The 24927-nt window shown below is 39.1% G+C and overlaps 2 long non-coding RNA genes across 2 annotated transcripts in view; one reads left to right on the forward strand and one right to left on the reverse strand.

Annotated features, from left to right (window-relative positions):
• Positions 1-24927, reverse strand: part of LOC143375513 (uncharacterized) — an 85215-nt gene that overhangs the window by 49473 nt on the left and 10815 nt on the right. The gene's annotated exons all lie outside the window — the stretch shown is intronic.
• LOC143375201 (uncharacterized) lies at positions 24387-24906 on the forward strand. Its single transcript, XR_013086835.1, has 2 exons — positions 24387-24637; positions 24686-24906. It is a non-coding gene; the product is annotated as an uncharacterized LOC143375201 (long non-coding RNA).

Genomic DNA, 24927 nt, shown 5'->3' on the forward strand with positions numbered 1-24927 from the left:
TAGGAAATAAAATAGACGTTAGTTTGAACTAAATTTACGAAAAATTTAGCACCTCCAACTAGATATTTTAACATAATCAATTAAAATAGATGTTAGTTTCAATTAAATTTACGAAAAAGTTAGCTCTTAACAAATCCTAGAAATCTCTAGTATCCTAGAAATACTTAAGCAGGTCATTAAATAGTTGAAAAGCTTTCAGAGATATTATAGAATTAAATAGTAGCTTCTTTTACTGCTTTATTTAAACTAAATTTACGAAAAATTTAGCTCTTAACAAATCCTAGAAATCTCTAGTATCCTAGAAATACTTAAGCAGGTCATTAAATAGTTGAAAAGCTTTCAGAGATATTATAGAATTAAATAGTAGCTTCTTTTACTGCTTTATTTAAACTAAATTTACGAAAAAGTTAGCTCTTAACAAATCATAGAAATCTCTAGTATCCTAGAAATACTTAAGCAGGTCATTAAATAGTTGAAAAGCTTTCAGAGATATTATAGAATTAAATAGTAGCTTCTTTTACTGCTTTATTTAAACTAAATTTACGAAAAAGTTAGCTCTTAACAAATCCTAGAAATCTCTAGTATCCTAGAAATACTTAAGCAGGTCATTAAATAGTTGAAAAGCTTTCAGAGATATTATAGAATTAAATAGTAGCTTCTTTTACTGCTTTATTTGCCATCCATTCCCGTAGTATATCAATATGAGATCCAATTAAAAATTATTTTATTTTCTATTACGTTAAGCTTCGTTTCTATAATTTTCTTGAATTGTACGTGAAAATTAATTCAGCTAATAATACACCAAAGCCTATTTTACCATATGTGATACTCGAGTCCTCATAAAGAACGAAGGAAGAAGAGGAATCGAATCTTAAACCCTTATCTGGGGTTCGTGAATAAAGATCAGCCCCTATCACAAGATCGATCATTCTCTTCCACTGCTATTCAGCCAGCTACGATCCAGCGAGCTCATCAAATATTAATATCCAATTTATACCTTCGATGCAGGAATCATCCCCCAAGCATACGTGCCCCTCCCTCTGAAATTACACCGAGATCCCCCGATCGAGCGGATCGTCACCCCCTATTTATACGGTGGCCGTCTCTCGAAGAATCACAGTCGACCATGGGATGCATTATCTTATCTGACGGGCCATTAAGTGTCGTTTAAACGACTACTTCCTAACAATCTATTTGCAGTATTGTTCGGAGGGTAGATTCCGAGCAGCCTCCTTGCGTCAAGATAATAAGCATACGATAGTTCCCTGCTGGAGATAGCGACAATGACACTTTATTTATGGGGATGTGCAGAAATACAGAAGGGGATGTGGGGATGTACACAAATAGAGATAATGCAGAAAATATTGAAATCTAGTACATACAAATGTTTAGGAGTATGCGGCTACCCGAAATTACGGGACCCGAATGCGATTCGGGAGCCAATTTTCTTGCTCAGAAATTCTTACATCTGATCACATTGGGAAATGACAACTTAAAGGGCACCCGTAAAACCGGAAACTTTTAAATTGTGATTTTATGAATTTTTAAACAAGAAAATCGGCTCCCGAATCGCAAATCGGGCCCCGTAATTTCGGCTACCCGCACACCTCTACAAATCTTGTTCTGCAAGGTTACGAGTAGTAGGTAATTTAAGAACACCTGTCGGTATCTAATTTCTACGCGGAGATGTTGAAATTTGTAAATACAAAATTGGCAACTATTACGAATTGGACATGATATTGATGTAGGTAATATTTTTCGCTCAGAATTACCTTCGAATTTATTGGCAAAACTTCGGTGTTTCTGTTTGTCTATTTTGAGTTGGTGACTACTTAATTCGAATGAGTTTCACTGTATTATATCTTGCAGAGATATGGTGATGCAAAAGTGATAGAGGACGAAGTTAGTCGCGTCATTAAACGTCTCGCAGACAAATCACGAGCTCAATATTAGTGCTTTAAGTTCCTGAAGTATGTAAAGCAGAAGCAACTAACGAGGAGAGGTTTTCTTTGCTTTGGTTTTCGAATATGTTTTAGAGGACCGAAGAATAACAAATACGTGTTTTTTTATTTTGGTCCGTTTGAATATTTAGGGGATGAAACCACCCCTCAAAGTTCATAAGAAGAGGTACAGAAGTTGCTATTATTAGTTTAAAGAAAATTATAACATTGTGTTGAATAAAACTTGACATAAATTTCATTTGCGTCATAACTTGCTGTATGGAACAACAATGACAATAGTAACATTTGTAACTCTTCTTATGCACTTTGAGGGGTGGTTTCACCCCCTAAATGTAAATATGCAAACGGGCCAAAATAAAAAAGCATGTATTTGTTACTTTTCGGTCCGCTAAAACACGTCTAAAAACCAAAGCAATCGGAGGCAGACACTTGAACAGATTTTATGTATTTTGAAAAACATTGCTATGCACGTCCTGTGAGTGAATCTCTGATGAGTTACTACACCTCTGCAAGGCACAGCACATGCACAGAAAGACATTTCAAAAGAAAGAGAAATGTACATTTACTGATTTTTAAACCATCGTGGTCACACAGGGTGTATCGCACCCCACGATATGTATCTGCCAATATTTCTGTAAATTTTCAGACCTTAATAATAAAATTTAAAAGTTTGGCGAATTTTAATAAAAAAAATCGCTTTTACCCACAACTATTTTTTCAAATACAACATATCTAAATTTACGTTTCTGGAAAAAGACTATTAGAGCTTGACTGTATGTGTATTACGAATGCAAAATTATCACTTAAAAATTAAAAGATTAAAAAATACGAAAATAGTAACTCAAAAATGACACTGGGGCGCAGTGAACCCCATGTGATCAATTTGTGATTATAAGAAACTGTGACCATGAAGGGTAAATCAAATGCTCGCGTACCAGAAGAATTTCAACAAATTCCATTCCACATTTCCCACTTATTCTTGCATACTGTACCACTACCCTCTGAGCTACTCCTATCACAAAACACCCTGCACGCAATTAAGCCACGGTCGGGGGCGGGAGTTAAGAAACCCCGAGTCACATGAACGCTGGGAAAAATGCTCCTCAGTGTTACGAATTTTTTTCCTCATCGACAGTCGTAAGTGGCTGCGATGGGTCTGGCGACGACCGCAGGAAGCGCTTCACGGCGGGATCCTTTCGTTTTTGTCCCCGCGAGGGGGAAGATGGAGCGGGATTTCTGAGGCGTGCTTAAACCGTGATCGAGTTTGTCTCGTCGGCGTAAAGAAATGTTGACAGCTTTTGGTCACGTCTCCATAGACCGCCCGCGGCTGCGAACTACACCTCTATACATGTCCGCACGAGCTACACCCCTGTAGAACGGGAACCCCTCAGCGAACGTATCCCTGGCGAATCCGATTCCGAATTTCACGCGCCCCGCCAGACACGTCCGGCGGGAAAAAGTGTTTAACAAAGTCCGTTTGAAACGCTGCAAGCCGCGGCTGTTTGCCAAACACGAGTGGAGGAAGGAAGGCACGGACACAAAGGACATTGTCCGAGGTTGCGCAGAGAGTTCTCCCAGTTTCGAGTTCCTTTGACATGTATGTAATATGTGATCACTATGTGGAGCGTTGTAATTTCAAAGAAAATGGAGGGAAAGTAGTCATAAAAATAGGAATGAGGGCCTTTTTTTAAACAAAAAAAATTAACGATAGTTATCACAGATATATATATATAAATTAACGATAGTTATCACAGATATAGATATATATATATATATATATATATATATATATATATATATCTGTGATAACTATCGTTAATTTTTTTTGTTTAAAAAAAGGCCCTCATTCCCTTTTATTTTTATATATATATGTGTGTGTGCGTGTGCGTGTGTGTGTGTGTGTGTGTGTGTGTGTAGATGTCTGGTTATTTGAAGTTCATGTGGTGTAAAATTATCTCGTATTATTTGTGCGAGGTTCTTTATCTCTTTTCATTTGGAAGATTCTATATCAACCCTTAAAAGAATTCTTCGGCCTCATTTTCACCCCCCAAAGTTAAATTTTAAAGGACTCCACTTTAAAGTATCTCCACGCTGAAGAGATAATGCAAGCCTCGAAAGTTGTTGGACGAATCAGCGCGCTGGAGTGTATCGCTTCGAAGCGTTGAAACTCGTTCGACTCGGGCCCCGAGGTTTTCCGAAACGGTCGTGGAGCTGCGTGTCGAAGGGACATTAGGCACAATATTTGGGTGAAGGCGAACCTGTGGCTAATTGAAAAGTCAAAACTGCTGAAAGGAGCTCCCTGTTAGCCGTGAAAGCGTGGAGGCGTAGCACCCCACAGGACGTCCTGCGGCGTCTCGCACAAAAAGGGGGGTGTTTGACCCCCGGCAGTGACCGAACCATGACGAGCCGCGCACCTTTCCCTCCAGACTCGGCTTCCAGCAATTTTCACTCGCAAATTTATCCAATTATTCTTCCCACAAACAATCACAATTTTTCGTCTCACCCCTCAGAATTTGAATCTAACTGAAAATATAATTAATTTAGTTTATTGGAGGATGAATTGAATTTAGCAATATTTTTGTACAAAATTTTTTGTATAATTCAATTCATCCTCCAATAAACTAAATTGATGTAAAATGAAAAATGATTTAATTTGAATTGGTAATGCTTAACCTTTAGGGGGCCGGGATTTTTTTATTGAAATTGTAAATTTTATTTTCTTAAAATTTATACATATATACCACCAAAATGGCCGGCAAAGTTAAGTGGGGGTGGTCAAAATTTAAAGTTTACTGAAAATATAATTAATTAAGTGTATTGGTCCATCATCCTCCACTTCTCACTTTCCCTCCCCTACAGCCTTAATCTTTAATTCCTAAAGTTGCAAAGTTTCCATCCCCTAAACCTCCAACTTTTCTTCCTTCCCCCTCTCCATTGTTAAAAAATCAAGCTAGCTAATTAAATTTTCATAAATCCAAAATCCTCGCGCAACCGCTATATAAGTTTCACATTAAAAAAAATAAAAATTTCCAAGGGGGGAAGGAACTTGAAGATGGTTGTGACTGTTCGACTGGGGGTCCAGGACCCCCATAGAAGTCTGTTAGGCAACAGGAGGCATTCGGCGCGTTATACAGCCGGCAACAGCCATAAATGGTACAAACCCGAAGACTTGGCTGTACCGTCGCTTTTTTTTCGGCGGAGGGAAAAGAAACGGGGCGCGTTTACGAGGCCCGTGAAGCGTCCAGTTAGCGCTCGTTCGAGCAAGTTAACCCTTTCGGCCGTGGATACTATTTTTTTTCACACGGCCGCGAATACTTTCGGAAGCTAGTTTCCTGCATTTCTGCGGAGGACCCAGTTTTTGCCCTGGTTTTTGTACCGTTTTTTTCCTAACAGGGCAGCCGCGATGGACAGTTTTTTGACCCAGAAAAAAATGTACCGCTGCGGGTCGCGAGGATTTCGACAACGAAGGGACTCCACTCGAGTTGTCCCATGGTTTCGTAGCACGAGCTAAACGTCTCTGTACGATTTTATAACGCGTTCTTCAAGATCCTACTTTTTTCCCCGTGGAATTTTTCTCCTTTTTGCGTTCCCCTTTTTTCCACAAAAACTCTGCCTCCCACGAAAACAGCGACCTTTTTGCGACTCTGTTTAGCCTGGGAATCATGGGGCTCGATCATAGGAAGGCGATTCTGTGGATGCAAAAAGTATTTGGGAACACTTTAGCAAGACGCTCGAGGAGCTTGAAGCTCGTATACGATCTTATTTATTATTGCAAACATAATGTTGCGAGCACCGGGTATAGGCCCGTGCATAGCCTGCTGGTGCTCGCAGCTGAAGATAGAAGAAGGTCGGCCCCCTTCAAGAGGACGATCGGAGAGGCCGACGAGAAGGAGATCTTGTACCGAACGCCATTGCGTTCGGACGTACGGGTCGCACCTTTGTAAACTATTGGTCTGTGTAACAATATAGTTCAGTCGTGTGTGCGTCCGTGTCTATTATTCTACTCCTTTGCGTCGGGGTGGCCTGCGATGAAAACGCCCCGGCGCAACAATAATTTTGTTTGATATAATCCGTTTGGAACACAAGTCTAAGGAAACGGTAGGGAAAGTTGTACAAATGTAGAATTAGCTGAAGTAAAGGCAGTCAAAAGAAAACTTGTAGAGACAGTGGCGGATTTAAGGGGTTATCCGCAGTCAGCAGGTAGAAAAAGAACGATTCTTTGGGAATTTATTTCAGAGTGTGCATGCATATTATGCAAATGTCATTGTACTCGTTGTAATTTTGCAATAACTAAATACTTTTATACCAGAACATAATGTAATAACCTGTTAAAGTGTCCCTCATTTGAATACAAAAACCTTTGCTTAAACATATGCATGTACTTTCTGAAATAAATTCCCAAAAAATTGTTATTTTTATACCTCCGGACTGCGCGTAACCCCTTAACGGGTGGCCGTTGCCCCAGGACCCCATCTTAAAAAAATGATGATTTTATTCAAAGACTATATTCTTTTTCTGTACTTCTACACTTAGCCCATTTTTAATAAACTACCTCTGCATTTTCCCGAAAAATATGGGCCTCTCCGAATGTTTGCCACCCGGGCCTTTTTCCTTAAATCCGCCACTGAGTAGAAAGTAGAAAAAATAGAACAAATATTTAAATACATTAACCCAAAGCCCTGAATAGCAAACAATGCATAATGACGATCACCAGGCACTGTCCGAGAGTAGGTACATAGTTTGTCAATGCTGGTAATAAAACTGGATATTGATCCCAAAAAGAAGTCTATTTAGTTCGCACAGATTACAGTTGTGGGTCGTTGGTTTGAATAATGAAGTGGGGAAGGAGCATTAAAATACAATAGATTTAACAGAAACGAATTATTTGTAGTGCCATTCTTGATGTCGTGTTGATAGAGAAGAAAGGTAGGAACGAATTAAGTATCTGTGGAAAGCCTGTTTATGCGGAGTAAAATCTATTGCTACATTTAGGGTGAAACAGAAGGTATGCAAAATATAAAGTGCAACTAGTAACGCATTAATAAATTACTGTTGTAATTTTAGCAAAGGAAGCAAGTGCTTTGAAAATAGATATTGAATCAAAAAGCAATAAACGACGATACAATGCTCCCTAAACCTATAAAACTTGCATTAAAATTTCAATAATATAATAAGAACTATTTCACTCAACAGAATTCATACAAACAGATAATTCGGCATAGCTCTATCAACATTCTATTAAAAATACCCACAGAATCTGTACAATAAAGTATTCTACAAAGACTTAGATACCTATCTCTACAGAAACACAAATTAAAAATTGACCATGTGGTGAAATATACCTAAGTCACTAAATAGTTGGAAAATAGTACCAAAATTAACACGCCTACAAATAATGAGTATTTTTCTCCGACTAGGCGTTAGCGCGCGGTTCCCACAGTGCACCAAAATGGCATCGATTAGCCGCCTCGAATTAATTCCCACAGTAGATTTCGCCAGCGTCGATAATCGATCGACAAAAGGACCTCGGCACATCGGAGCCTAGTAGCCGAATTTGGAGCGAGGAACTCGAAAAGATCGGTCACGGTTCGCATCGGGGATCACTTCGAAGCTAATACGGCGCAGTTATTTATTGGCACCCGCCGAATCACGATTCGCCATGCTTGCCGTTTATGAGGGAAATATTGTCCCTCGACAGATCGAACTGCCGATTGAAATCAGGATTCGACCGCGTCAAATTGATTCGTCGAGTGACGCAGGTCCCATTCTGTCTGCTAGCATTATTTATCGCTTGCTCTGGCACCGGTGCGCGCTTTATCTTAGCGTCTGCGCGCAAAACTGAGGGTTGGATAGAGTAATCGAAAGTTTGGAGAAATTCTCCCACCCTCGATGTTCATGTTTACTTAGACTGTATCAAATCTACGCGATATGTCTGAAAAGCTAGATGAACTGATTTGATTTTGAAAGAACCACAGTGGCCATTTTGCTGGAAAGGGTGTGTGTTCAAGTTTTACTCCATATGTGTACGTATTTGGTGGAAAATTAATTAATAGTTGATGGGTTAGTAGCTATCAAATTATTGGTTTACTGTGGAGAGGTGTTTTGAAGAAAACGAAGAAGTTCTGAGGAAGTGTTTTGTGTTAAATTTTAGAATTGTGATACAGAAAGGGAAGAAATGATGCGGCAGAAACAATTATAGTGCAATAAATGGGCATTACTGTTAGCTTCGCATCATGTTCGTGGCTTTTTATATTTGAAACATAATATTACGGACATAAATGAATTTTTATCATAAAGCGGTGACCATCTCTTAAAATTTAGCGATGTTAGATGACTAGTAATATTTGTTACAAAACCAATTTATAACATCCCTCAACCTCTTTATTTTCCCCACTCTGTTGTGAACATCTATTTCCTCTAAATCTCATTGCAATTAAAAAACGGCTGATCTCTGAAGCCACCAACCCTCATCCAATAAAAGGGTAACTCACCCGCTTCAATGAGTGCTCGCCATAAAGTGTGAAACTCTTAAGTTTACACAATGAATTGGTAAATACCCAGCGCATCTATTCTATTAGCTTCGCCGCAAAGCTCGCCTCATTGACTTTAAAAGGGTTAATTACAAATAATATTCTATATTTAGTTCTGAATAACTCGGTGCTCCCCTTTCAACGAAGTCCATCGAGACAGACGTTCGAGGAACAGAGGGGGACGCCATAAAGCAATGAAGTTGTACCCAAAACTTGGAGACCGGCTGTTCAGTGCCGAGAAACGGGGTGCGAGAAACCCGGTATACACGCATAAATGGGGGAGAATGAAGTCGAAGGAGTGACTGTGATCAGCCGTTGCTGTTTTCGTTTACCTCTTACGAGGGGCGGGCAATATTACGGTGTCACTAGTCCTAGGAAAACCGACAGACAGAGACGCGCGGAGTGGCGCAGAAGGTACAAGAGATAATAAACCAAAATAAAACCATTCGAAGATTTACTACACCGAAGTCTGTTCGTCACCCTACGGCCAGCCCCGCAGACCTCCACCGGTTGACAGCGAAACGCGGTAACTTCTACCGAAACCCAGCCTCGGAAGTCCATTGTCGTATGGTCAGAAATGCGACAGGGGCGCAGCGGTCTCAATAAACTTCGCACAAGTAAGGGAAACCTTCGAAATCCACCGCAGTGTTTATTTTTCGAATCTAAAATTCAGAGCACCGCTCAACTAACTCCTTCGAGATCGGCTGTGCATTATTCGTCAAGACTGAACATGTGTTTCGTTGATGATATTTGAAGGCACAGTGGGTGATTGAAGGTGGAAAATCTGAGTGCGTTGGGACGAGGAGAAGTGCGTCCCTGAACACCGATTAGGCGGCACAAAATCGAGGAGGAAGGACCTGGTAAACGGCGCGAGCATAAATGCATAAACGCATAAACCCGATGCGCAGGCAGGATTTCTCGAAAAAATTTACGACCCCGATTGTGCCCGCAGCCCGCAACTTCGGCAGCCTCGCGTAGAGGAGCCACATTTTCTCTTAATTTCTGGGCGCAACGCTCGAATCCGCAAACACGCAAGGACGAACGGAGGTCTACCGCTCTGGCCAATGCGGTAGACCGAAATCGGCGTATTTCCAGATTCCGCCCAGATCTGTCTGTCCTCTTATCGCGGATTCGTGTTTTCTAAGCTTTCTGTACGATCATTCGGGGGTCATCAATAGAAATGGTCCATCTTTGATGCTGTTTTAAGTAGTAGTAGTAGTAGTAGTAGTAGTAGTAGTAGTAGTTTTATTATCCCATCCCTTCTGGGGTTCGGGCCTTCTTCCCTGAGATCTCCCTCTCACCTTTCCGTCTTAGCCTATATTAACCTACCTTATATAACTTAATCGAACTTAAAACTATAACACGGCTCGCTCGCCTCGCCATGTCCGCCTCGCCTGCCACACACGCTTACCGCCTTGCGGTTACCTTACTTCTAATACTTATTTACACTATTTCCAATATATAAACCATTGCCTTTACTTCCCCACTTTTCCCTTCTTAACTCCTCTACCACACCCCTCCCCTTCCTACCCTGTTCCCCCCCTCTCTCTCTCTCTCTCCTCTCTGATGCAGTCTTAAGTGATCAATTGGTTTCAAAGCACTGCTACTCACAAGAAAACGTTCCCAACCCGAAAATTCTGATTTTAATGAAACTTTTTTTATTGCGAAGCTAGAGCATATTCAGGTATGCAAGGAGCAATTTTTTCTGAAGAAAATCATTGTGAAGGGGTTAAATCAGCCCTTAAAATTATCACGTGCTTTCGTTTTTTTTTTAATATAACTTTAATCTTCTTTCCATAATAGAACATAAAAAAAACTGAACAATTCTTATTTTTAAAGTTTTGCTCTGTCTAGCACCGTCACAAAGTTTTGTTAAACAAACGAAATAATTCGTTTTTCATCCTTCAGAGTGAATTTCCACAGAAAACATTGCTCCTTGTATACTCCAATATGTTCTACATTCACACGACGTTTCATTAAAATCAGGATTTTCTGATTTTATTGAAGTATTGTAAGGAGTGATTTCTTTTCCTCCGGAAAATCACTCTAAAGAGTGAAATCAGCTCTTAAAATTAGCACGCTTTTTCGTTTTTTTAATATAAGTTTATTTTCCTTTCGACACTTTCGTAAAAACTGAATAATTCTTATATTTAAAGTTTTATTCTATTTCGCACTGTTATAAAGTTATATTAAAAGAAAAACGAGATTACTTTAGGGGATGATTTCACCAGAGCTTGAAACGGTTCCGAAAATAACTGTTTAAAACTTTTATATAAAAGTTCTGATTAAAATGGTTATGGAGAACTTTTATTCCAAATAACTGTTATGGAGAACCGAAATTTCCAACTATTATCTGTTTCGGTTACGATTCCTATTTCCCTGTTCATATGAGTACCATAACCGTTATTTTTTCGGTTCTATATCAATTCCGAAACGTTTCCAGAATCAATTCTTATATCGACTTTTCCCTAATTAATATCATTCATTATCGTAGCTGTAGATTGCTGTAGGTGTTCATCTTTTTTTTACAAAATCCTTATAGAAACAGGAGAAACTTTTACCTTCCTATTCTGAATGATATAGTGTGTGTGAATGTAAAAAATATGTAGCTGATTTATTTATCTCAACGCTTTATTATATATGATATGTATAAATGTTTCTTCTTTTTCTCTAAGGATTTTGTAAAGAATATGCACATATACAGTAATCTACAGCTTCACTAATTAATGATATCAATTAAGGAAAAGTCGATACAAGAATTAATTCTAGAACCGTTTCGGAACCGATATAGATCCGAAAAAATAACGGTTATGGAACCGATATGAGGAAGGAAATAGGAACCGTAACTGAAACAGATATTAGTTGGAAATTTCGGTTCTTCGTAACAGTTATTCAAAATAAAGGTTCTTTCTAACCGTTTGGAGAACCGAAATCGATATTACAACAGTTTTCAAGCCCTGGATTTCACCCCTTCAGAGTGAATATGCTCTACATTCGCACAAAGTTTCATTAAAATCAGATGTTTTCGAGTTGGGAGCATTTCCTTGTCAATCCTCTATTCTTAAGGTCTGGTTAAAGTTCAAAGTGATGGTAGATATAATTCAATCTGTCACTTCTCGAAAAAATTAGAAGAATTCCTTAAATTTTGCACTGTTTTTCGTTGGTAGCTTGCGTTTGTCTAACTTGACACTATACCTGACGTTTAACATTAAAAAAATTGTGTAACATTAGTAGACTGCGGAAGTTTATGGAAGTATGATATTTATTTTGATAATTACGACATCCCTATTGTAAGAAATTGGAATACACTATATCATGGCTGCTATTATACTCGAGCTAAGTATATTCTATATATGCTAGAAATAAATAAACATAACATTTTTTAAAATAAAAAATATATTTTGAAAACCCTCTAATGACGAAACATATTTCTGTAAAAATTTCACTTGCTTAGTCCTTTTCTATAAAGATGTATATTTGCATAAACATCCGCAGTCTAAACATTAGTCACCAAGTTCGATATCGCATCCATCATACCTACTAAGTAACCAAAATAAAACAATTTGGTAATTATACAGAACAGGTGTTTCCTCACCGATTTCAATGATTTGTATGTCATGAATCGCCAAGCGGCGATTACATTTACAGGAAAAAGATGCTTAGACTCATGTCCCCGACAATATATCCAAAAATCATTGAAATCGTTGAGGAAACACCTGTTCTGCATAATTACCAACTATTTTTTAAAAAGCGTCACCTTTGCAATCAAAAACCTAAAAACAATTCTTTTTCATAATATTAAAAATGGAAATACAAGCTTTGCAGTTGATCGACACGAACGTGCCTATTTATTCGAATAGCCACTTCCTCCACAAACAAAATTTGAATTTTTATTAAAAAAGGAAATTATCATTGCAGACGTCAAAATCCAATAACCCGGATCCTAATATTGAGCCCCTAATAATCCTGTAAAACAGCTTCGTTCTCGCCAAATAAAATGGCATCGACAGGTCCGGTAGGAAAGGAAGACAGGATACAAGTGATAAAAGCAGAAATGAAATCTCGCTTGCTGCCTGCATGTGTTGAGAACGCAGAGATCGTGCTGGAGCCAGGGCTTCGAAGGTGTCCGCAGATGTCTGTCGGAAATCCTCGAAAGTGAGAGAGGTCAGCGCGACGGTTCCAGGGCGATAATTTATTTGTCCTAGCCGGGATTTACGAGGTCCGATATTGGATAATGAATCAGGTCTCCCTTGATGGAATTAACTCACCTATAGCCCCGTGACGCTGCTCGCTCTCTCTCTCCCTCTCGCTCTCTCCTCTAACCTTTATTAGCTTCCACGGGGAACACGAGGAAGCCCTTCGCCACGTTTTACGATCGACCCACGTCCTGATGAGATCTGCGGCTTTATGTAACTTCACCTCTTTATACGTCGCCGGAACGACGCGCGTTCGGCTCTTATATCTCGCGATAGACACTAATTGCGGTTGCTAACCTTCGTTTCGTGCATCGTTCAAAATTGATGGGACACTCTATCGAAATTAATTTACCCCCTTGTACGCGCTTTGTCGACTCGTTAGCATCGGCGATTGAGAAACGATTAGGTTTAGGCGCTGATAGCTTTGGCGACACTCCGTGGCTTTCTAATTTATAGACATAGCCACAGGAAAATGATTTTCGAGAAGAAATGTGGATATAGCAATAACAGGCACCATTCTCGAATTATCTCATTACCCTTTTTTTCAGGGTGCCCAATAATTTCTGTGCAAAGATGCAGCTTACATGGAACACTATTCGATTGATGATGGAATGGCGCAGATTTTTTTATATAGATCCAAAGTATATGTCACAAAGGTCAGAAAAATGTAAACTAAAGATGCTCCCAAAAGCTGGTCTGATCTTGAAAAATCGACAAAGGTGGGGCCGGGGAAAGAAGAAAAATGAGGGAAAGAGAATGAGAATCCGTGTGTTCAAATTTAATTATCTCTATTATATGAGAATACATTATAGTAAATGATTGATAATAGATTAATGATAGATAGTAATTAGAAAAAATTAATGATAATAAATGATAATACTAATGACGTCGCACAGTATATGTGTGATCTGTCGATCAGTCTTCGCAGTGACACGTTTAGACTGTCTCGTTGATCAAGGTATGAAAGAAACAGTGTTCGCTCGTTGCAGTCATTGTGAAATTTATTATTGCTTCAATCACTTTTTCAATATAATGGTTAATATTACCCACTGTTGTGATTTCATTAGTATTATCATTAGTTTTTTCGAATTATTATCTATCATTAATGAATTATCATTCATTTACTATAATGTATTTTCATATAATAGAGATATATAAATTTCAACAGACAGATTTGTCATTCTCTTTCCCTCATTTTTCTTTCCCCCTGTTCCGCCTTTGTTGATTTTTCAAGTTCAGACCAGCTGTTGGGAGCATCTTTAATTTACATTTTTGTGGTCTTTGTGACAAATACTTTCGATCGATATAAAGAAATCTGCGTGATTCCATTATCAATTGAATAGTGTTCCTTGTTAGGGAACTCATTGTCAGCTTCAGTGCGAGTATAAAGCAACGGTGGATCCAGAGGGGGGCGATAGGGGCGATCCCAAGAGTAATAAAATAGAAAAATATTATGCCATTGTATATTATTCTGTATAAATAATAAATGTGAATTTAATTATTTAGGCTATTGTATCAGATAGAGATATTAAAATATAAGTTACAAGCCAATTTTAAATCTTGTAAAAGAGGGTTCGAAAATGCACTTATGTACTTTTACTTATTTCGCCCCCTCCAAGAAAGGCTCCTGAATCCGCCTCTGGTATAAAGGTGCAAATCCACGATCAGATTTTACATGAGACTAAATTTCTATCATGAGACAAAAATCTCAGCAACATCTAAATGTGAATAATGGAAATAGTCGTGAGACATGAGATCTTTCAAAATATATCACGAAACTTCTGTCATAAGAGTCTAATTTCATGAAACTAATGACAAAATAATTAAAAAATAATAAAGTAATGAAATAATTGTCTCATGAGATTACAGTCTCTTGTGAAAGAGGATATTTTTGTCTCATCGTAGATTTGCACCTTAAGAATTCTGTATATTTTCTCGCGTTTGCCCGTCTTTGGGCTGAGAACGGATATTCTTATTTAAACTCGAAGAAAATGGAGACCGAAAGCTACTGCACCTACAAATTTACATTTTATCCATATAATATCACTTACAAGATTTTGATGCCACTTTTATGGTAGATATGGACCGATTTTGATGGTAGAAAGTAGTTCTTACAAAAATATATTTCATATACATTTCTTTTATCCGCTGACGATCATGTTGAAAGGGTAAAAACAGCCCTCAAATTTGAAGGTGAGAAACATGTTTGGTCGAATTTCTTGAAAACTACTAGAACTAGGAGAACGGTGTAGGGGAAACCTGTCCAAAACCATATACTTAAAGTTCCAGGTCCATAACTTTTTAAATTATACAACAAACTGTGTAATGAGAACGGTATTTATTAAATGTTTTCATAAACAACACAAAATAGCAAAAATATAATCGAAAAGTCCCAAACAAGCTACTTAATTTAATAATAAAACAAAACCTGTTCTTTTTCCGATTTTGCCCCACAGAGTGAGTAAAACCATATACACTATACGATTTTGCCCCGATCTAAAGTAGCAACAATAGTATTAAGTTCTATCCACGGCGTAATGAGCCCCTCGGAACCAACTAACTTTTGTCTCAAACATTTTGTCCTATCTCAAAAATTATAGAAGTTATTCAGGTGGCTTGTCTTAGGTGTCTTAAGTTATTTTGTCTACGCTTCTTTGGTTTACATTTTTTGCTCCTCAATTTTTGATTTTTAGCTGTTATGGATGGTTCTATATTCGGAGTGGGTGTTTTCTTCTTGCTGTTGCTGGAAATAGCGGGGTACGGTTTTACCCCGTACTGTTATGCCCCAAGACGTAAGCATCGACACTTTTGGTTACAGTTAAATATGAAAACGACAACAACTGGCCACGATCTTGAAAATATAATAGAAATAAATACTGTTAACAGATATCTTCATGTAACTAGCATTCTAATCACCAAAAGACTATATAGTCCACTTAAAGTCAGTCGAAAATAAGACCAGATCACTTAGAAACAGAATACCTATCTAATTATTAATAAATTTAATAATTCGCTGGAGCGTACGCATTTCGTCACAAATCTCTATTGACTAACAGTTCAATATGGCGAAAAACAATTGCCAAATGCGCGTGGGCTTCTTTCATTTAATTTCAAGAATAATCATGGTACAGGATTTTGTACAGGTTGCCCCTAAATATCGAAACTGTGTACTTTCTAATAAGGAATGCAGCTGAGAAAACAGGTTCCAAAAAATTTCAAATTTCTTCAGTACATTAACGCTTCGAAGACCCTCGAGTGCGCAGATCTGCAGAACATCTCAACACACCAACTACAGTTTTCTAAACCGTGTTAAATCAGAATCGTATGAAAACTAAAAGCAGAATTCAGTACGCTCCGAGGAGCCGCAGATCCGTAAGATCGCAGACTTCACCCCCAACCCTTGCCTCCTCGAATTACCGGACCAACATGGAATATAATATACATTGTACCCTCGTTGTCCGGAATCCACAAAACGCTCATTATTCCAAGGCGTCCGGTAGCACCTCGATCGTCCGGGGAATCGGGGCGGATTCGTTCCACCCGTTATAAATAACAGGAAAAGCCGGCGAGGCTGTCGCACCCGTGCAAGCCGCACCGCGCATATAACCGTAACAGCGCGCTGCTCTCCCAGAGACGACGAGGAGGAAACGAGGCAAGTCCCTAATAGAAGGTTTATTATTTTATGAGGCTACCCTGTGCTTTGTGCCGAGCTTCCGTAAATCATCGAAAAGTTGGACGCACGGTAGCTCTCACGCAAACCAACCCCCTCTGGGCACTGTCCTCCCTCGCTCCCGCCCCCGCCCGCCCCCTCCAGGCCATCATCCCACTCTTTCGTCGGCGGGCCAGCCTTGAGGAAATTACGGGAAGTTAACGCGAACCGATACGGGGGCCCCGAGGGAAGTCGATTGGAGGTGCAATATGATGCAAGAAGAGGGACCCGGGGCCCCAGGGTCGAGACGAATTCCATGACTGAACGGCCGACATCGGGGATTATTATTTACTTGCCGAAGGGATTGCGGGCACTCGCGGAAAACGCTGCTTTGGTTGCCGGGAGAAAGTCGCTGGAAGAGGTTGCCTGGAATAAGTATTTTAATAATCGGTTTTCATTTCTTTGATACACGATGGGGATGGTTTGATATGCTAAGTGGGGAGGATTGTTGACGAATGTAAATTGGGTAGGGTTTGAGTACAGAGTGTATGGGGATGCTGAGTGATTGCGATGGAATTTGGGAGAATTAAGAATGAATGTAACGAGGCAGTGAGTTAGTATTTGTATTAGATCGGTACAAAAGTTTGTTTGATTTATTGAAATATCTGTGTTTACGTAGCGGAAATCGGGGATTTTTTATTGTCGCTTCGTCGAACGCGTTTGTCATGGCAGAAATTCAAACACTTGTTAGTTTCAGAATTATTGAAGATCTTAGTGTTAGATCGGTGCAAAGTCTTTATTAAAAGGAAAATATTTTAGAAAAATGAGTTAAGATTTTTAGTTTTATAAGTTGGGAGGAGTGTCACAGTGGAAGGACGGATGAAAAATTTGTAAAACCAAGTTTCTTTTCAAGGCCCTCGAGGCTGAAAATAAATCTTATATGTATTACAACTTTTTTTAAATCAAAGTATTTTTCTTAGCTGTCTATGACCTTTGAATACTTTTTTGATAAAATTACAAGTAGATTGTGGTAAAGAAACTTTTTTAAAAAAGACATTACCGTACCTACACCTAACAGGACTTTTCTACCGGCTTATAATAATTAATAATAGTCTGATTGGAAATTATAGAGAAGAGGCGTTTGCATCGATAGTAAATCTTTTACGGTGGCTCTGGAAATTATTAGCCACGTTTACTTTTTTAGTTTTCCTCCCGAGCCAACTGCTATGGGAATCGCAATTGGAGAATATACAAATTTCCTATTTGCAAGGTATTATACATGTTAGCAGAATTAATAAATGAAAATACAGATAGGTAAACCGTTTGGTATACCGAGAGTTTCGAAAGTACGGTAAAATTGTATGATTTAGTGCTCGAATAACCTATTGCCAACGATTTCAATAAACCTTTGCTACCCTCCAAGGGAAATGAAAAGTCTAAGGAAGGAACTGTCAGCATGCACACTCAAAGCTGTATTCCTCTAAATCGTCGACGGTTCGAAGAACTATTATTCCAAGACAATCGCTAACGGTGGTTTCGCGTTAATAAAGAGACTAATAAGAAGCATTTCCTAAAGGAAATAAATTCATTTACGCTTTAATCGTCCTTCGAGGCACCTGGCAATTGAAGGGAAATGAATGCAGTAAATATTAGCATACACTTTCATTGGGTTGGTGGGAAAGTACTGTTCGTTTCCTAAAAAGAAGTAATTTAAATATAAAGTTTATGTAATTCATGTTATAACTTCCACTGCTTTTTATCACTGTGGTTCATCATTGTATAAGCTTGTTTATCGCACTTGCATAAAATGACACGAGTTCTCACTGGAAGAAGCCTACAACGCCCCTGTTGACCTCCTCAAAACTGTTTAATTTTTGTATCGTTTAAATAATTTTGTGAAGAATGCAGAAAATGAGAAAATGTGGAGGGCGAAGGAAAATCTTTTGCTGCGACCCTTTTAATTTTTCTCGCCTGTTGTAATTTGTTTCTAATTTGTATCTCTTCAAGTATAATGTCTTGTTTAAACTAAATAGTTGTCTACGGCAGGGTTTTATCGTTTCATCCTATTTTAAGAGTTTTAAATAAATTATTCCTGCAAACCAATACCTATTGGAATTTTCTTTTGGTGTACAGTAGGTTTCGCTATTGTTGAAGCACTCTTTTTTAAACAAGAAATTCTTCTTTTCAGTGAGATTGTTGTAGAGGATCAATTTCTCGTATTTGGTGAAAATTTTCTTTAGGAGTCATTTCTTCTTTTGATGGGAAAGCAAATTAACGTGGGCTCTGAAACTTTCAATCTGGTTTACGTTTGTCAATTCATATGGCAGAGAAATATACACTCTGGAAGCCATTTTTAATTTGTGTGGGTGATTCAAAATAGTCCAATAATCAATGTTTCATTATCGGTTATTTATTTTAGTACTTTCGGAGCGGCCATTGTATTCTTTCTCTGCATTGGGATATATTAACATTCTTATTCGAATTAAGGACGAACTTCAGTAACATTAAAAATAAGCGAAACTCTTTGAAAATTGGAGGAATGAATCTTTGTGCAATAGTAAAACCCCCTGCAAAATTTAAGAAAAATTGATTCGGTAGTTTTTAAATTATTTAACTTATTGGAAAATGCAATATCGAGAAATATAACTACAAAATAAAAAGTGAAATAGTGGGCCCAAGTTTTTGAAATCTTGTGTGCAGAAAGATCAAACACTGAACAAAATTGTCATAAAAATTCCGGACAATTGATTCGATAGTTTTTTTTTTAAATGAAAGAAAATGACACGAAAACTTGCGCTTTCAGGTACATTCCAACAAACAAGTTTATGATAAGAGATCAAATATTCAATGAATTGACAAAATAAAATAAGAAGCAAGAGCGAATTCAACTGAATTTGCGAGAAAAATACACCATTGCTAGGGTAGATGCACCATTTGTAGCCACTTTAAGGTATTGTACTAGTTTTGGCCACTTCTTAAAAAATATAATATTTTTCCGGGTAAGCAATAAATGTAACCTTATATTTCTGGCGATATACTAAACAAAATATTTATGAAGTGAAATTCTCCACATAATAATGATCTGCAAGTAATTTAAAAATAAGATAATTATGCACATGGCCACAAACGGTACATCTACCCCATTTCTGATGAGTTCTCATCACGGAAAAAGCTTTATTAATATCCGAGAAATGGATTAACTTTTGGGTAAGATTGTCACTGTAATTCATCCTTAAATGAAGCCAGTAAGCAAGAAATTTCAACAGAAAATATAAAATAATTGCAAAAGATGAATAGGAAATTTATCAGCCATAAAATAATGCTACAGTATTGTCTCATTGTTTAAATATTCGCGTTGCGCAATGTCGACTACCTGTTACCTAAGAATTCTTTCACGCTAACCCCAGCGAAAGACGAAAGTCCCAGCGACAGTGACCCAATGAGCAAACACTAAAATCGAAAGTGCAGCTCCAAGATTTATGAGTCGATATCCTGGAAAGTTGCGTATGCTTTACAGTGACCCGTTCTGCAAACGTACCTTCATACACCAACGACTAAATCTCCGCGATCCTAATTCCCCTAGCGTTCCAAAGAATTCATTCAAAAACTCTTGTAAAATCTCTGAACTACTCCCCCACGTTTTAATTCAATTACCAATAACAAATAAAACGTCAAAGCTTCAACGAAACGAGGAGGAGAATATCAGAAGGATATAGTATTCGATAAAACCGTGGGAAGCCAAAATGCAGACGTACAAATGTGTCTCGTTGAATTACGGAAAGAAAAGCAATTGATTATGAAGCGTTGATGATAAAATCGTGAAGATTTAGGAGCAATCGATTATGACTCCAGTAGCATTGCACTGCTAAAGGGAGGTGCAAGTGTTGGCGGCGATGGAAGTCGCGCTTGATAACAGACGGAAGCACCACGTGCCAATAAAAATTCGGAAGCCCAGTAAGTAGCAAGCAGGGCAGGACAAAGGGAAACGTGAAAGGGTCGTAAATGTTCCTTGGAGTCCCCAACGACGTATTTATGCCCCAATAAAACTTTCTTCTTCCCGCTTTCGGTCAAGGCCGTCGCCGAGGGCTCCGGAGTTGAAAATCTTTCGTCGACACTCGAAAAAGAGAAAGAAGGGTGGATGCTGGATCGAAAACTGGCGCGTGCCTGCGCCGCGGGGCGCCTGTTAAATATTTTGGAAATATTGACCGAGTCCCCTAAATCGGTAGACGAAAAGAAGATTTATGTTGGACTCTCTCGACACACCAACCCAGTTTCTCTAGCTGACTTCTCCTCCTCAAGCAGCGAAAACTACGAATGGCTCAAGGACGAACTTCGTGCAGAGTGCCCTTTTCCTCTTCCTTTCCCTGGGACCACTGTCCAGCTTGGAAAGTAAGGCTTGCTTGGAGAGTGAAAATGCACGTGAATCTTCAATGTATAGGTACACTATTCCTACTTATAATTAGCATTATTAGTTTCTTAAAATAATTTTTTCTGATATCAAGTTTTAAATTAAGATTTCCTCCACCTCTTGATATCAAACTTGATGTGTTAATATCCTCTTTTATAAATAAAGGTGATTCGTCTAATTTCCGTATACTTCTTTTAAATTTTTTTAAAAAATTTTTCACGAAGCCAGAAAGTACCATTTTGTTATTTGTATAGAAAGCCACCTATCAACTTTGAATTATTATTAAGAAATCTATAACTTTGTCCTAGCGATACTTTTCCTATCTACGTTTGGGAATAAGTATTCGAAGGCTTAAGAATGCAGGAAGCCTAGCACCCAGGAAAATGGGGAAGAGATAGTTTTGGGATAATAACAGAGCGAGAGAAATATAAGATGATCTGTCCCTAAGAGTTTCAATAACCTTGATCATAATGACTTATTAAGGTACGGAGAATAGAATTAGTCGAGAAGAAAGCGGCGAGGAGCTGCTTAAGCGGATCTCCGAAAAGTGGGAGGATATCCGTTGACAAAACACCGTCTCTGGGAGTCACAACAAACTCCCCAGGAGACATGGAATAATCTGCGAAATCGGGAAGAGGTCGGAGGCGATTCCCAGGAGGCCTTTCACCGGGGCGAGTGTCACGCCGTCGACATTTTCTCGTTTCAGGATTAGCCGTGGCCCACCTCCTGCGCGAGGATACTTGTTATCCTGTAAGGGCGGCACGTCAAAATATTGTGTCAAGGGCACCCGAAGCATTGTCGCAGCCAAAGCCAGGCTATTCAGGCGGACACGTGGTGCGCGAACGTTATCCTTCGATGAGCAACGATTAGAAGTTTTCAGGTTGCGTCTTACCTGACGACTTCTCCTTAAACAACTTTTCGGAAAAGTAAGAAACTTACTCGAGCGAAAATTATTTGAAAATGCATAACGAAGCTTCCAAGGAGAAGTATTCTTCTTCTTCTCTTTTTGAAAAAATAAATTAGATTGCTCACTTGAAAGCGTGTTAGCTATTAACGAAAGCAAGTAGGTATGATCAACTTTTAACGAAATGGATTGTTAAAGAAGCTGCGATTGAATTAGAATTTTTCTCGAATTTTCTTGGTGGAATAAAGGGAAGAAAATATTTTTCATCGACTTCAATGTTTTCGGAGGGGAAATGGCCCGACTGTAAAACTGTCCAGCGAGCTGGATACGTCCGAAAGGATCAGAAACAGTCGAGAGGGACGTAAATCGAAGGGACGCGAGATGTAAACCTGAGAGGAACTTTTCGCGACAGCTTTTACAGCATCGTGAAATCGTGGACGCTTAAGCTCCTCGGTCGCAAGATTATTTTTCGCGTTGGCCGGGGCAACGGGAGACGAAGCAATTCCGAGTTATCATGCCTCTGGTCTGGTGGACGAAGGGATACGTGGAGAACGATAAATCTACGGTCTAGTGTCCACCCTTCTGCTCCGCGATTTTCGATTCCTCCAGGATTGGCTTTATCGAGTCACGACTGCCATGTGTCTTTATTTACCTCCCTTGTTTATACTTCGCAGTGACAAAGAATCGTTTAAAAATTAAACAAGTGACAAGAAAAGATTACATGGCGCGTGGGACCTATAGTAGGAGCACCTAAAGATTCCTTTCCCGAATAAAATATTTCGGAAAGTTGATTTAATTTCAGTGGCCTTGAGACAATTCTAAAAAACTTGGATTATCCTTGAAGCCTTGAAACGAACCACCATTTCATTTGTTTACGTTCATCGACTTTGGAGAATTCCGAGGGAAGCTGTGTTCGAAGATTTAATTGGAGGAATATTCTGGGAACAGGGACGGTCGATTACGGCGCTGCGGCCTCCTTATCTCTGAGCGAACCCCTGGTAGGGGATGAAACGGAGGTCTGTACGTTCGCGGACACATAATAGCCAAGATGGCGGCACGCACTGTTATCACTCGTTCAGAGGGTGTATGCCAACCCAATTGGATTGGGTGGCAGCCAATACGGCGGCTCTCGTCAGCGATATCATCGCCCTCCGGCCTTTCCATTTTCTGAAAGAGCACCCCCGGAAGAGATTCCGGCAATCGATCTACTACAGCGATGGCCGTATCGTCTGCCAGGCGCGTAAACATCGCTCCAACTTCATTTGCTCCGTTCCACCTCTTCCCTCCGTTCTTCCCGCAATTTTTAATTAACACTTCCAAGGATGTCACCTAATCTTTTACTGTTAACGCAGCCACGAGACTTCGGGACGTTGACCATGAAGTTTTGGAAAAATGTCCTAATTTAGAAACGTCGCGGTATTTGTTGTTAATTGTTCAATCGATCGATTAATCCTTTGCAAAAAGCGTTGCTGTATACATGTAGGTAATATTACATGAAGTCCTGGGTGCCAATTCCTTTCGCGTTCTTTTTTATTTTTATTTTTCTCTTACTTTAATCTTCAAAATGCACCGCAGTTAATGTATAATATTCATCTATGTACAATACCCTAGTAGCATTTCTGGTTGGCCCACAGTATCCCCAAGTTGGGAATTAGTTGGCCATCAAAATGCCAACAATAAATGCTACTAGGGTATGTCGCTGCTTGACATTGATAGTGGTGTAACTTCGAAAATGTCCACTATTAATCAAACGCATGCCGTTGCCCATACAGCACACTTCGTTGCAGCATCGTTGCTGCAATATTGCCGTGCAATATTGGAGCGGCAACGTTCCTGTAATATTGCGCACGTGTTGCCACTGGGATATTGCAGTGGCAACGATCCTACAATATTCTGTAATATTATATTAATATGTTCCAGTGGCAACGCCCCAGCAACATTAATAATAATTAGAGAAATGTTCATTTTACAGGAAAAGAAGTTTAAAATTTGCAACGCTCATACTGGTAGATTCTCAATAAATAATTTGTTCAAATTGGCACTTTTTGAGTTACGCCCCTATCAATGCCAAGCAACGATATATCACGGAGGACTATCCAGCACCCCTTAGGCCGCGTACAGACTTGAGCGCGAACGCGAATAAGGCAAGCCGAGACAGAACGCGTATCAGGGCGGAGCGGAAAATTTAAATTTGAATTTTCAGTTGGCCTGGGTGCGGGATAGTTGTCTTTTGATTAACCAAACACAACTGTAAACAAATTTTGGAAAAATATTCATGTCTGCAGGTTCCTTTCTCTCCTAAGAATGATTATATAATCGAAATATAGGCGGAAATTTAAATTTGAATTTAGGTAAAAAAAGGAACCTGCAGACATGAATATTTTTCCAAAAATTTTTTACAGTTATGTTTGGGTAATCAAAGGACAACTATCCCGCACCCAGGCCAACTGAAAAGTCAAATTTAAATTTTCCCCTGTATAGTGTCGCTCCGCCCTAATGCGTATGCAAGGGTTGCACGTCGGTGAATTGCTCGGAGCCGTTCGTCGCTTGCCTCGGGGCTGTTCGCCGCAAGCTGTCGGTCGAAAGAAATTCATTCGTGCTCAATGCGGGTGTCGTTCCGAGGCAGGACGTGCCGCGGCGCCATGCGCCGCATGCCTCGGGCCGATCTAAAGTTGTGCGGCGAAAGCAAGGGAAAGACGAGCCTCCTTCGTGGTTATTGTGAAAATAAACCAATGTTTATTATGATTTTTTTTTAGAAATACGAATTTTAAGTGGCACCGCATATTTTCTTTACTACTGCGTTGTAGTCTATAAAAAGACTAATTCATAACTTCGCACAGAAAAATTGAAAGCAAATGATACCCTTCACACATTTTCATCCTCGTTCGGTGTTGAGGATTACTTTGCATAGGTCAATGAATTCGGGAATTTTTCATCACATCAATAAATAACGAGTTATTTACGATGGATGTTTTTAGTGACTCACTCTGTAGATTAATTCCCTTTCAAATTTGTATTTCTCAAATGCGCAGGCAAGTGCATTCTCGAAGTCCCCAAATACCTGGCTTCTAGAGAATATCATAAATGCTGGTCTTTTATTGCACATCGAAACATCTGTTTTGAGAAACCTACATCTTCTTTTTTATGAAAGAGGAGTCACATAATTTGAAGAAAATTGTCCCGACCCCCTGAAACATTCCTTCAACTTTTAACACTTTCGCTGCCGGCGGCGGCTCCGATCGGAGTCGTTTCAAGGAACATCATGAATTACATAAAAAC

Source organism: Andrena cerasifolii, chromosome 12, assembly GCF_050908995.1.
Source record: "Andrena cerasifolii isolate SP2316 chromosome 12, iyAndCera1_principal, whole genome shotgun sequence".
NCBI classification, from domain to species: Eukaryota; Metazoa; Arthropoda; class Insecta; order Hymenoptera; family Andrenidae; genus Andrena; species Andrena cerasifolii.